The 13,133-nt window shown below is 47.9% G+C and overlaps 1 protein-coding gene across 2 annotated transcripts in view; it reads right to left on the reverse strand.

The window, feature by feature from the left end:
- SNAP25 (synaptosome associated protein 25) overlaps positions 1 to 9,234 on the reverse strand; it is a 62,540-nt gene extending 53,306 nt beyond the window's left edge. The window contains exon 1 of one of the 2 annotated variants that reach the window (XM_080585576.1): positions 8,820 to 9,234. The gene's annotated coding sequence lies outside the window, so the exon portion shown is untranslated. The remainder of the gene's footprint in view (positions 1 to 8,819) is intronic. The other variant, XM_080585577.1, reaches the window with a different exon arrangement.
- Positions 9,235 to 13,133: the final 3,899 nt, after the last annotated feature.

Here is a 13,133-nt window from a genome sequence, read left to right on the forward strand (position 1 = left end):
CTCCCAGCATCACAGAATTTGGCCTGGCCACTGGATCAGTGCTTTATCTTGTCACCTGCCAGGCTGGGGAATCTTTTAAAACCTTTGTTTGTAATCTCTTAAGTGCAAGAAAAGACTTTCTGAGAGCAAGGAACAGAATTATAATGAGATCCTAACTGGGAAAGAACAGAGCTCTTGAGAATATGAACAATACAAAGGAAGGTAAGTATTATTCCATAAAGAAATAGGAGTGAAAGTGGGAAAATCATAGCAGGCCAGCAGTAGAGCTTCTCATCAATCTAAGTAGCAATTTAATAACTTTGCGGACAAATGGTTGCGTCCACAATGAAAAACTTGTGGGATTTCACTGTTCAGTTAAAAAGCATGCATTGTCATTCTCCACCACTGGCACTCTTGAAACCAAGACTGGATAGTAGTACTGCTGGAGAAACAGTTAATTTGGAAAAGCCCCATAGTCTTTAGGGGGGCTACTGATGAGTAACCTTTTGTGGCCTCTCAGTGAAAGGGCCAGGCAAAGGAGAAGGAAGCACTGATGGTGCTGATGTGGCCAGGAGCCCAGTCAGCTCTTCAACCCCCCCTGCACTGTGTTTCTGTCTTGCTACTCTTTCCCTGCTTGCCCGTTCATGTTACGTGTGCCCCATGTTGTATAAACCCTCCTCTGTCCATACTAGCACACTGAGCCCCCTGTCCTGAACGGGGCTGTTAGGTACCATGCTGCTTGCTGAGACTGCTGCTCACTATAACCTAGAGAAATTAAGATAGGGTTGAGCAATGCAGTTTTTTTTCCATCACTGAATCTCCCTCTGGCTTCCCTGACTCTACTTTTGTTAAAGCTCTAAAACAGAGGGAGGCTGTGTACAGGTGGCCATGTCTCAAGGAGACTAGATTTTGATTCCAGTCCCTGATGTGCTTTGACCATGTAAACCATATCCTGGCTGTAAATTCTTTCCTTGCATCTCCATCTCCTGGTACGGTGGTTTCCCTCACATCATTTGGGAAATAAAAAGAGAGCAGAAAGCTCAGGCTGGGTGAGGTGAGGTGGGACTGGGAAGAGACCGCAAACTCCCAAGAAACTAAAAGACAGCGGAGTTACTGAGGCCTCCAAGAGGGCAAGAGGTGCTGCTAGGCTCTTCTGTCACATGCTACCACCTATCATCCGGCTTAATACTGTAACATTAAGTGCCCTGGGCACTAATCTGGGAATTAGAGTACTACCATAGCTAACCCTGGTCTTGTGGTGCCTCCAGCTCCCTTGCATTATTATTTGTCAACCTGTCAGAAATGCACATCAGTTATTGTTTACCAGGCTCAGAAAATCATCCTCAGAGTCCAGAAGTTACTCCAGGAGCATTTTGTACCATTTAGAACAGTTAATTAAGAAAAAAGGAACTAGACAATGCAATGATTTAAAAATACCTTGCTAATATTGAAAATTGGAGGCATGCAGATGGCCCTACTGTTACGTTACAAAAGTGGTCTAGAATATCATAAATTATACTCCGTGCATTCCTGGCGCCTCCAGGGTTTTTTCCACTGTCTCTTTCTTGCTGTGCTCAACCCTAAAATGAGCTAAACTGACAAGCCTCCACCAGAGCAGAGAGCCATCCAGGCCTTTCTTTTTCTTTCTTTCTTTCTTTTTTTTTTCACTCTCTCTTTTTTTTTTTTTTAAATAAGGAAAACCTCTTAGGAAAATCAGACTTGAAGGGACTTGCTGCCTTTTCTGGTCTAGTCTCTTGTGACCACCAACATATAATCCCCTTCATGAATTTATCAAGAGGCATTTTAAAACCATTTGCTGCCGTTGGCCTTTCTGTCCCCGCTACCCTTGTTGGTATAATAAAAGATGTGTATTATCAAGAATCAGAAAAATGGGTGCCATATCTCAAGAACATGTTTTTAATGGCAAAAACCTGTAGGAAATCCTTCAAAAGGTTAGGCAACCAATACACGTTCCCATACAGCTGAGCAAATAAAACAAATGCTTCTCTGGGGAGAAGGGCTGTTAGAAGTCAGCGGTGAATTCCGGTTTAATTGGCTTCGCATACCTCAGTTTGTTTCTTGAGGACTTTTCACATACTTGAGTGTCACTTAGGTGAATGCTCTCCGGAAAAGCAAATGTTTGGCTGAAATGTTCAAATATTCATGAAACATGTCCGAGTTGTATATTCAGCTGTCGCCTTGCCAGTTTGGCACTGGTGCTGTTGAACAAAAAGGGCTCAGCCCCGCTCTCGTGGCCTGTTACGTCTGGCCATGGGAGCACAACCAAATGTGACTGTTCCATCTGCCCTCTGGCCTGAGATCGTTTTCTCCTCTTGCTGCTATGAATGTGGTACGAATGTTCTGGTACTATCTGGTGCCTTCCAGCCAAGCCTCCCACCCACTTGGAGGGGACAATCATTTGTACCATCCCCTTGAAGGCAAAGTAAGTGATACACACCCACATTGGGAGAATGTTGCATGGGTCAATTTTTAGGTCACCAACATGAGGCAGTGGAGACTGCTGTGCTCCAACATACATAAAAATATCCTTCCAAAGATATGGAATACTTGTCCTGCACCTGAAGCTGTGGAATGCAAACTAAAAGTTGTTTTAATCTCAGTTCTTTCTTGTGAAGGTAATTGAGGCACTTGACAAAGGTTATATTTATCTAGTGTGTGATACTTCCACCTGAATCCCAATATTCTATGTGCAGACCCTGTGCTTTAATCACTAAGCAACAATATCTGAAGCTAAAATGACTGAACATCCCTAGTCCACGCAAACTGTGATAGCTTTCTCAGTGCTTCCTGCAAGAACAAATCGTTCATGAGAGATGGCTGTGCCTAATAAACAGACAACAGAAACTTCTCACCGAACAATGTGGGTCACCTATGGGGTCAGCACTGCTTGAGCTCTGTGAGGTGCGTGCCCGTGTGTGCAGGTGGAACAGAGGCCAGCCAGGCGGGAGCAACGCAGGGCTGAATCAAACAGTGACTCCCTCGTGCCTACAGAAATGACAGCTCGTCTGAGGCCCTGTGAGGTAAATGGTGAGGTGTCTAAGGATGTGAATGGGAACAAGACTAAACCAAAAATACTGACACGGAGGGGGGAAAGAAAACTTTCATTTGCATCTGAAGCGTGGTGAAGTTAATTTTAGTACATTTTCTTTTAAAAGATACTTAAATATGCATGGAAGACTTCTGTTCCTGTTTTAAAAAAATCAGTGAATGGTAACGCTATTTTGACAGATCAGCTCTTCTGAAGTATACTTTTGTTTCATGACATTTTTTAGAGTAGCTGGAGGAAATGTTTACCTCTGTAGGGCAGATCAATGAACTGGTGTGTGTGCAGTTCCACCGTGAGCTATAATTTCCAGGAGAGGGGAAGGAACCAAAGGAGCAGTTGGCACATCTTCCAAATTGCTGGTTTGTATGAAAAACAAATCTACTTTGTCTGGTAAAAATGCATTGCAACTGAGAAACAGAGTTCCTCTATTGGGGTGGAGAGTAATATAACAAATGAAGAACTTGTGACAAACACCATAGCTGCGATGTGATCAGAGCCTTCAGTTTTCAGCCCACTCTGCAGTAGTGCTCTAGTCTCTTTTACAGGCCGGTGACTGTGAAAGCATTTGGAGATTCGCAGGCTGGGATTTTTAGTGAGAATACAGAACTGAGAAAATGTAGGAGATGGAAGTGATCAATGGGAAATCGCAAACGTGCCCCAGAAAACACTCTTTAGTGCCTCTGCATGTGCAACTCCCTGTCATTTGGTAGCTTCTGAGTAAGAAATAGGAAATCTTGCAATAATTTTAAAAATCACATACATGAAGCATCCTTCTATAATCATGGTCTAAGATATGCGTTTTAGTTATTAGCACCGACACAGGCTCTGGTAACTATAATTTTGCTAGTGAATTCTGCCAGCAAACTCTGGTAGAATAACTCCATCATATTAAAAGCACAAAGTACGCTATAACGTATAAAAATGTATTAAAAAAGTTCTCTTTCTGGTTTAGAAATGTGTACAGTAAGACTTTGCTTTGACTTTGTTCTACTGCACCAGCAATGTGGCTGAGTAGCCAAAGAATTAAAAACACTGCCTTAAAGGACTTGGGGGAAGATGCATAATTTTCCTGTGTATTTATTGGAATGCACAAAAACTTTCCATTACTTCCCAGTGGGGAAAGAATGAATGAGTACTGCTAGGAAATGCAGTCCGTGAAATCAGACCACATCAATTCACCTGAAAGTGCAGGTTTCATTTTATTACACATTCATTTATACAGTTCTGACTTTTTCTGCACACAAATGTGCACCTGGGGAAAACTTGACTGTGTTCCTGGGTTTTACAGCATCGAAAAAGTTCTGCTGAAGTTATATACCAGCAGAGTGCAGCAGAACCCAACCTGAAATACAGCCAGAACATGCAGTATTCCCACTCCACTGCTTCATCATTGCTTGCTGTCACCGTTCGTGAGGCAGACAGCTACTTGAACGTTGTCTGAGAATCTGCGACAACGAACAACCAGACTGGTGCAAATAGGGTTTGGGGGAAAACCATTTCGAGATACTTCTGTTCCTAGAAAAAAAAGCACTCCTTCAGCAAGTACACGGCTTTCTGTTTTAAAACATGAATGGTGAGCCACAGCTCGGGAATTCATCAGCTTGCAGTATAACGCAGCACTCAGGTATGCCAATGCACACCAATCAACAGTGTGGCCCAATAATAAGTTAAATCCCCTATAAAAAGAGAAATGGTGCATTGTTAGCTTAAAAAAAAAAAAAAAAAAAAGCTTTCAAAGGCCAGAAACAACCATGATTAATTACTCAGTATTTCTTTCTTTCTTCTCCACATGCTTGTACTAGAGTACAGCTTTCTTCAGTGAATGAGATACCTTATCTCTCAAGAAAGAAAGAAAGAAAGAAAGAAAAAAGAAAAGAAGGAAGGAAGGAAGGAAGGAAGGAAGGAAGGAAGGAAGGAAGGAAGGAAGGAAGGAAGGAAGGAAGGAAGGAAGGAAGGAAGGAAGGAAAGGGAAAAAGCAAAAGATGTAATGCAATTATTGAATTCTCTTCAATATTACAGTGTACCACTATATTTCAGAGGGGATATATCCACACCACTTTTTTCCCTTTGAAAAACCTGAACTACTAAATGTCGTCTCTGTTACAAGTCCCACAAAATGACGTGCAGGATTTCCTCTTGGACTGCAGGGCTAATCAATACATGCCCATTGCTGGGAGCAAGATGTTTTCCATACCCTGTGCTTATCTCTAGCACCATGCAGCCTGACTGACGAGCTTATTCAGAGCCTCATCCAAAGTTACCACTGGAAGTAGTTTCCTTGATTTCATCTGGCTTTGGATAAGACACCTTGGAATAATCAAAATCAGAAGTCCACATTCAGCTCTCTGCCCATCAGGGTGTTAATCCTTTGTCCAAGTTTGTTTCTTTCATTATGGTGCTCTTTAAAACAAGGAAAAGAAGATTGCAGGTGGGCACAAAGATGAGGTAAGAGAGGAGGAAATAGCAAGCAAAAACAATGAAAGATGTAAAGGCAAATCTAAACTTCATTCTCGAATACCAGGGCAAATGGTCCAAACACTTCCTCTAGGCCACTCCAACCCACTAATGCTCAAGCCATTTTGAGTCTCACAACATCAGCCATAGGATGATCGTAAAGCAGGAAGGAACAACTGTGAGCCTATGGAGTTGAATTCTGTTTGGGCCCAGTAGAAAGCAAAGTCCTAGAAAATGCAGTGGGATGTGGAACAGCATATTGACAATTATCATCTGATGAGAAGCAGCTTTTGCTGGTGGGAGTGCGTATCTGCGTATTTGTGGAGGCAGTAACAAAGGGGCGATAGACGAGAGCTAGGAACACAATTTGTTTATTTCAGTGTTTGTTATAATTCGATGCAGGAGCTGAATCTGCAAAGTCAGTAAGGAAGAAAGACAGAGTTTATCAAAGCTAAGGGCACAGATATCCGTTAAGGCTCAAAAATGACGGGGCAAAAGAAATTAACTATTCTCTGACAACTGATGGCCTTGACAAACTATATCCAATTCTCCCAGGAGTAGATACGTGAGCTCTTGTGCCTGCTCCAAAGTCGAGCTTCCTGGAGGTAATTGTGATCTGCCTGAGCCCTGCATCCTGCTGCAGTTCTCAAGCAATGCGTTTTTCTTCTCTCCGTTAGATGCTCTCAAAAGCTCAAACAATTCTACTGTTACAGGTTACCTGGCACCCGCCCAGCCCAAAGGTGACTGTTTGTAGTGGTGGAAGAAACTTCCCAGGTAGAAAAATAGTGAAGGCCAAAGTCAGTCTACATTTGTTGTGGTTTTACCTGGCTTCTAACCCTAGAAATTTCTGAAATATGTGTGTGCGAGCCTGTGTTTAGATATGTATAAATGAAAGTACTGTGATTATATTATAAAGACTTATGAGAGATTCAGGAAAAATTATCAGAAAAAGAGTAATTGTGTGAAGAGCCAGGGTAAATGTAAACCAATTCCCTCTCTTCCTAGGCTTTCCTACATTCCTGAGAAAAGAAACTGTTAACAAAGTGAGCTCTGCACTCTGCAATATATTTTCCTTTTTTCCCCGAGGGTTGCTACATATGCAGAAGCTGTAGCCTTGTGACACAAAAGCCTAAAAATTGCTTAAGTTGTTAATACCAAGAGGGAAGTATGTTGATTAGTTACCTTGCTCAGTTAAAGCAGTGCAAGCATTAGGCATAGACTGTGCTTTATTTGCCTTAGCAATTTAATCTTGCTATTTGTTGCCATGCCCAAAGCGTATGGAAATGAATGAAAAGCTTTCCATTGACCTGAAAAGCAGCTCCCACCTCCAGTGCAATAAATCGGCAAATTGGAGCTGTGTCTCATTAGATATATTTTGAGGGCTTGGTGCTGGCTGGATTCTGCTGTTCTTTATTTTCCTGCCCCCGTGAGTGCAATGGTCACAGAGCCTGGTCCTGACTGCTCTTGGATATCCCACTCTAATTTTCTAGTTAGCTGTAGAAAGTTAAACTACATTTATTTGGGGGTTGCTATTTAGCTGCATTTTGTTTCGTAACATGCTGAGTTTCTGCAAGTCCTCTTGACTTCAGCGGCAGCCTCAAGCTCTTGCTTTTCCAAACAGTTCTGCTTGCACCTTTTTTTTTTTTTTTTTTTTTTTTTTTTGTGACTTCTGCAGGCTCTTTGTCACTCGCCCTAGGTATCAAACTCTTCAGCGGTGTCCTCCTGGCTGACCCCTTCTGCACTACGCAGAAGCAACAGAAAACCACTGCTGCTTTTTTCCTAGACTGGCATCTCTGGCCATGATGTAGTGACATGCAGGGAGACGGGTGCCCTGGGACGGAGCTGCTTCCCCAGCCGTACCCTCTGGAGCACTCGCAGCCTCCTGGCTGGCCCCAGCCCTTCCCTGGGACCCCACAGAGGTGACTGTCCCACACCAGCCTCGTGTTGTCGTGGTGCTGGGAGAGCTGCTCCATGCCCAGAGCCAGGACGGCATGGGGAGGAGAGGGACAGGTACGTCCTTGTGGATGCTGCAGCCAGGTACGGTTTGCGGGGCTGCTGTGCCACCCCCGGGCTCCACCGCAGACCAGCCTTCCCCCCCCCCTCCCCCCCCCGCCCCCTTTTCAGCTGGGAATGAAACCAGCAGCAATTACTCAAGCCAAGCACGTAAATCTGGCAGATCCCGCGGCCCTCGTTTGACGCAGCTACGCGGCGCAGTGTCTGGACACCCAGCCCGCTCCCCCTTTCTCCCCTTGTTTATTCGCCCTGCAGCAAGCAGCAAAGTTCCCAACTTTGCCAGTAGCGAGCTGCGCCCAGGGGAACCGGAAAACTGGGGTGCAGGGCAGCAGGAAGGACAGAGGGGAGAGGGCCGGGGGAGCCGGGGGTGTCGCATTGCGTAGGGGGCTCAGTGCCCCTGTCCCAAGGCTGCAGAGCCCCCAGACCGAGGGTTATGTAACCCCGCTGCCCTTAGGCCACCCAGCAGCGGGCTGGGAGAGAGGCCGAACGCCGCGCAATTCCGCCATCCCGCCCTATATACATTTTATTATTATTATTATTATTAATAACTTTTAAAAAATTATCACGTCGAGGCACCGTCAGACCCCACAAACCCACAACGCTTTGTGCCCGAGGTCCCGTCCGGGGAAGAGCCAGCTTGGGGCAGTAAGGGGGGGTTGTCTGTCGAGGGGGGTGTGTGTGTTTGGGGGGGTGTCGGAGCCGCAGGGCTCTGCAGCGCGCCCGCCTCCGCCTGCGCGCTGCCTGCGGCGGGCCCCGCGCGGAGCTGCCCCGGGAGCTGTCCGTGGTGCTGAAGGGACAGAGCCCCCGGAGCTAAGGGGCCGAGCCCCGGAGCTGTCCGTGGTGCTGAAGGGCCGACCCCCGGCTGCCGAGGGGCCGGTGCCCCGGAGCTGTCCGTGGTGCTGAAGCCCCCCCTCCCGCCGCCGCTGTCCGCGGTGCTGACGGCGCCGCGCTGCGGGAAGGGCGCTGCAGTGCCCGCGCGGCCGCAGCGCAGCCCCCGGGAGCCCGCAGCCCGCTCCTCCCGGCCCGGGGTGAGGATGGAGGTTTGTTCCCCTTCTCCTCCGGCCTCCCGGCCCCCCCGAGGCACCCCGGCACGGCGGAGAGGCAGAGCTCGGCTCCCTCCGCCCTGGTCCAGCCGGGGATGAGGCTGGCGGCGTCGCACCCTCGCCTTCCTCCAGCCCTGCGGCAGCCGAGAGGCTGCGGACAAAATGCCTAGCGGGTTCCTCCTTAAATCACACCTTTTCTCGCTTCGTTTTCACGGCCCCCTCCCCCCTGCGCAGCCGGTGCCCCGGTGCCCCCCCGCCCGTACCTGGGTTTGTGCAGTGCTCCGCCGGGGTCGGTGCTCGGTGCCGCAGCTGGGAGGCAAGGACAGCCGCTGCTGACCTGCGGGGCTCCTTCTTCAATGGACCGGGAGCCGTGCCCTCATCAAAGATGGCCGTCCGCTCCTACGTCAGCAGCTTTTAATAGCCCTTCCCGGCGGGGGGGTCGGGGGGGGAGAAGCGGAGAGGGGAGGAGGGAGCGGGCGGGGGGCAGAGCGGGGCCCGAGCGGCTTTGAGTCATCGCCGCCGCCGCCGCACCGCGCTCCGGCGGCCGGGAGGCCCCGCCGCCCCTCCGCCGCCCCTACACGGCCCTGGCCCCAGCCCCGGCCCTGGCCCCATGGCCGGGGGCTGAACCGCCCGGGGAGGGGGGAAGGGGGCCTCCCGCTGCAGCCATTTCCTCCGCCAAAGGGGTGGTCCGAAGAGGGTATCCCTCCGAAGTCCCCGGTACTCCATATATGGCCAGTCTACGTGGGCTTCTATTTTTATGTGCAAATTCTTCCTTCTCTCCCTCTTTTTATTTCTCGGAGCATCCTTCCGGGGGTCTGGGTGCGTTGGTCTGGTTGTTCCCCCCTCGCCTCCCCCCCCCCCCCCCCCCCCCCCCGAGTAAGAGCAGCCAAACACAAGGAAATCCGCGGTTAAGGACATGTGCTGTAACCGATCATTTGAGGGACAGGTTCAAAAATAAGAGAGAGAAAGATAAGACAAAAATAATAATAATAATAAAAGCCCAGGCACAGACGTGCATGCACACGGCAGAGAGAGAACATCCCACTGCCACCGAGGAGGAAAACAGTAATTCTGTTCCAGGAAAGAGACTGGCTTATTTATCACGGATTAATTAAAATTTTCGTTCAGAGTGTACCTAATTTGGAGCAAATGGAGCTGTCTCTAGTGTGATTTCTAATGGGGAGGAAATCATTTAATTTCATACAAAATGCTGTCTTTTTGTAAAAGGTATCTCTTAATGGGGAATTTAATGAAGGATGGGGATTGCATCTGAAGTGCGACACTCTTTCGTAACCTCAGTGATCCCTTCCTTTCTATTCCACAAGCCTTCGTGCGTTCGTTTGTGGAACCATCCAGACCTACAGATGAGCAGAGATGCCTCCGTCTTCCTTGGCTGAGCCTCTCTTGTGAGCAATCATCGAGCACTGGCTATGTTTAACTCTGACACCCTGCTAAAGGCTTTTCTAAATAGTCTGCGGATGACGGAGAGTCAAAATATCAGTCCCACATTAGCGATAATTCTACCCTAATCATTTTTTTTTCTCCCTTTTGCCATGGCAGGGAAAACCGGAAGAGAGGGAAGGCTATGCAGCTGTATTTTGGAGCGTGTTCATCTCGTGTTATGGTTGTACGGGGGTGGGGGCGGGACGGGAGGGAAGGCGCGGGGGGAAGGAGAGCTGCGGTGATTCCTCCTCCCCTGCTCTGTAGTTCCCCACAGAAAAACGTGATTGTAGATCGTGCTTTGCAATTCTCACCCTCTCCTACGAAAATATGTCCTTCAGTCTCATTTGGAAGGAAACAGTCAAAAGTTTGCTAAATATACGACAAAGGAATTCTCAGGCAAGAGGGGCTCCCTGCTGCATTAGAGTATCTAATGAGCTGTGCACATGAAAACCGCAGGGAAGGAGAGAACCTGTCAGGTTTAAGGGCTGTAAAGGCAGACTGGCAGCGTAAGATTAACGCTCTGCAGACACCCCCCCTCCTAGGCGAGGAATCTGGAACAGCAGCCCTCTTCAGCCTGACGAGGGCACAGATTTAGCATCATAAATGGCAGTTTGGGAAGGCAAACCTTTCCTGGCTGGCTCATGGGGTAAGAGTACCCAGCACTTCAGTTCGGCATGCAGTGCAGATGGCAGGAGGAATCCCAGAGCACGGCTCGGTCTGAAATCCAGGCTGTCCATGTGCATGCGTTGTGCCTTGCGAGTTTCTAGTGCACACAGAAAGTTAAGAAGAAATTTTCAGACGGCTTGTCTGATAGGTGGTTTTGAAATGAAGTACGATTTTCAAGAGAGCAATACTAGGTCTTATTAAATATTCATATTGATGGGAGATAAGGGAAGCGAAAGAGAAATTATAAACTGTTGTTCTGACTAAGCCACCAGCACTGCAAAATCCTGGCTGTGTCTGGATTCAGCTGAATAACGCCTTTGAGAAGAATTTCAGTCCATTGGATACCAGCAGGGATGAATTTGGCTCCTGGTGTCAAAAGCCTGGGAGGAAAATGCAGTGAAGGCAAAGTAAAATGCAGCATAACTTCGAGAAAGAGGGCTAAAGGATGGCAAAAGGAAGACAGAGGAAGGAGGGGGTGGGAGGAGGAGAGGTAGGTTTCCAGTGAGAAAACTGGAGTCCATTTAAGATTAATTTTCAAGCTCTGCTGCAGCAGAAATCACGTATTTTAATAAAACAACAGAAGGCAGAATCATTAAATGGATCATGAACATTGCCCATTAAGCTTGGTAGGAACAGCTACCTTTCCTACAGTTATTTTTAAGCTGAGAGAGTCTATGCCTCTACCCCAGGAGATGCAGAGGGGGGCAGCCTTTTGCACCACAGCACCGGGATTTCTGTCGCAATAAGTGCTACTAAGCAATTTTAGCTGATTCGCTAGCATCATTGGAGGATGGTATTTAAAAAAAAAAGACACATCAGGAGTTTATTGACTTTATCTGATAGTATTTAAACACTCATTTCACGCTGGGTACAGGAGAGCTGTGAGAAGTGAAGCCTGAAAATGAAGTAGGAAGAGAGAGAAAACCGGAATTTGCTCTAAGAATGATTCAGCTCCCTCCCAGTTATTCAGGCAAATGTTCAGTAAGCTGAACAACTAGTACCTGTGGGCACAGCCCATGAATAATGAGACGGGGAACATGCTTTTGCTTGTGTGAGTGGCATGCTGTGGGTTCCCGTGATGTGGGTTCCCGTCTTACCGGCCAGGAGCCAGCGAAGGGCAGATCCTGCAGCACGTTAGCAGGGAGGAAACAACAACCCTTTTTTGTCCACAATCTGAGGTCTGATCGCAGTGGAAGCTCACTGGCTGCTCACAGAATCACCTTCAGCCTCCAGCCCGCGTGCCTGCATGCTGCAGAGCTGTGCAGTGAGGCAGAAAGCAAGCGCAATGCCAAAATGCTGAGCAGTGCCACCAGGTCCTGGATGTTAATTCCCGGGCTCTCCCCAAGTCGGATGTAACACAGAGACTGCCTTGGTCCCCTCCACCTGCCCCAGGCATTTCCATTTTCTCTAAGCAGAGGGAAATACCCTCTTTATCCAAGTGCTGCTCATCTGTGCCTCAGGTATGTGGATGGGAAATAAATCCTAACTGAACTAGTCAAAGAAGGAGAGGAGAAAAACGCGCCTGCTTTGGCAGTGAACATTTCATAGCCTCTCCGATTTCTGCATTTTCCTGGACGTAGATGTCAAACCATGCCCCAGCCTCTAAAAGGCTGGGCAATTGGACCAGTTTGAGGATTGAGCCCTTTATGCCCAGTTTCTAATCATTTTGTGGAATTTACTGCTGTTTATGTAACTAGTGAATTTTGGCCATCAGTGGCAGTTGCATCTGTGTGCCCCAGGCTGCTTCTAGTCAAGTCTGAGGGAGTAGCTAGGCCCAAGTTACTTTTTTTTCTCTGCATTTTCAGATTCTCTAGATATACAGTTAATCTGTGGGCTTTTCTAAGGACCTGTCGATGATAGGGTGCCCCAATTCAAACCAAGCCAAGATTCCTCTGAGGCTTTTGTTCAAAAGTAGAGAGATTTAAAAGAAGATTTTAACATAAACCCTCGGAGACAAGTCCCCGCTGATTTCCTGCTTACTCTTTCAGACATGCAGAGCCATATCCCAAAGTGCTTTGGTATCTGATTCCTGATGAGCTGCTTGATGAACAATTAGGACTTAAATATTCAGTGGATCTGAGTGCCCGCTGCTGACCCCATGTCCCACAGCCCTGGCTGGGTGCCTTCCCACAGCTACGCAGCGTGCTTTGACCAAGGCATTTCCCACAATGCCAGTCTTTAATATCTATTATCCAACATGTAAAGGGGCAATAGCCACAGCATAATCAAATCTCTGGGTATTATGATTTGGCGTGGAGGTGTGACTGGCCTGAGGTCTCCAGGAGCCTTGCAATGGGGGTTTTAGGCCAGGCTCAACAGCAAGGCATGGGAAGCAGTTGAAAAGGAGGCCGCTGTCCTCAGGCTCAGAGGGATGAGCTGTAGGCCCTCAGGTTCCAGAAGGGAAACATCCCCGCCAACTGGGTAACTCTAGCAAGCACGGCAGAGAGGGACAGAGGAGCCTTCCTTCT

The sequence above is a fragment of the Anser brachyrhynchus genome (assembly GCF_964034855.1).
Source record: "Anser brachyrhynchus genome assembly, chromosome: 3".
NCBI classification, from domain to species: Eukaryota; Metazoa; Chordata; class Aves; order Anseriformes; family Anatidae; genus Anser; species Anser brachyrhynchus.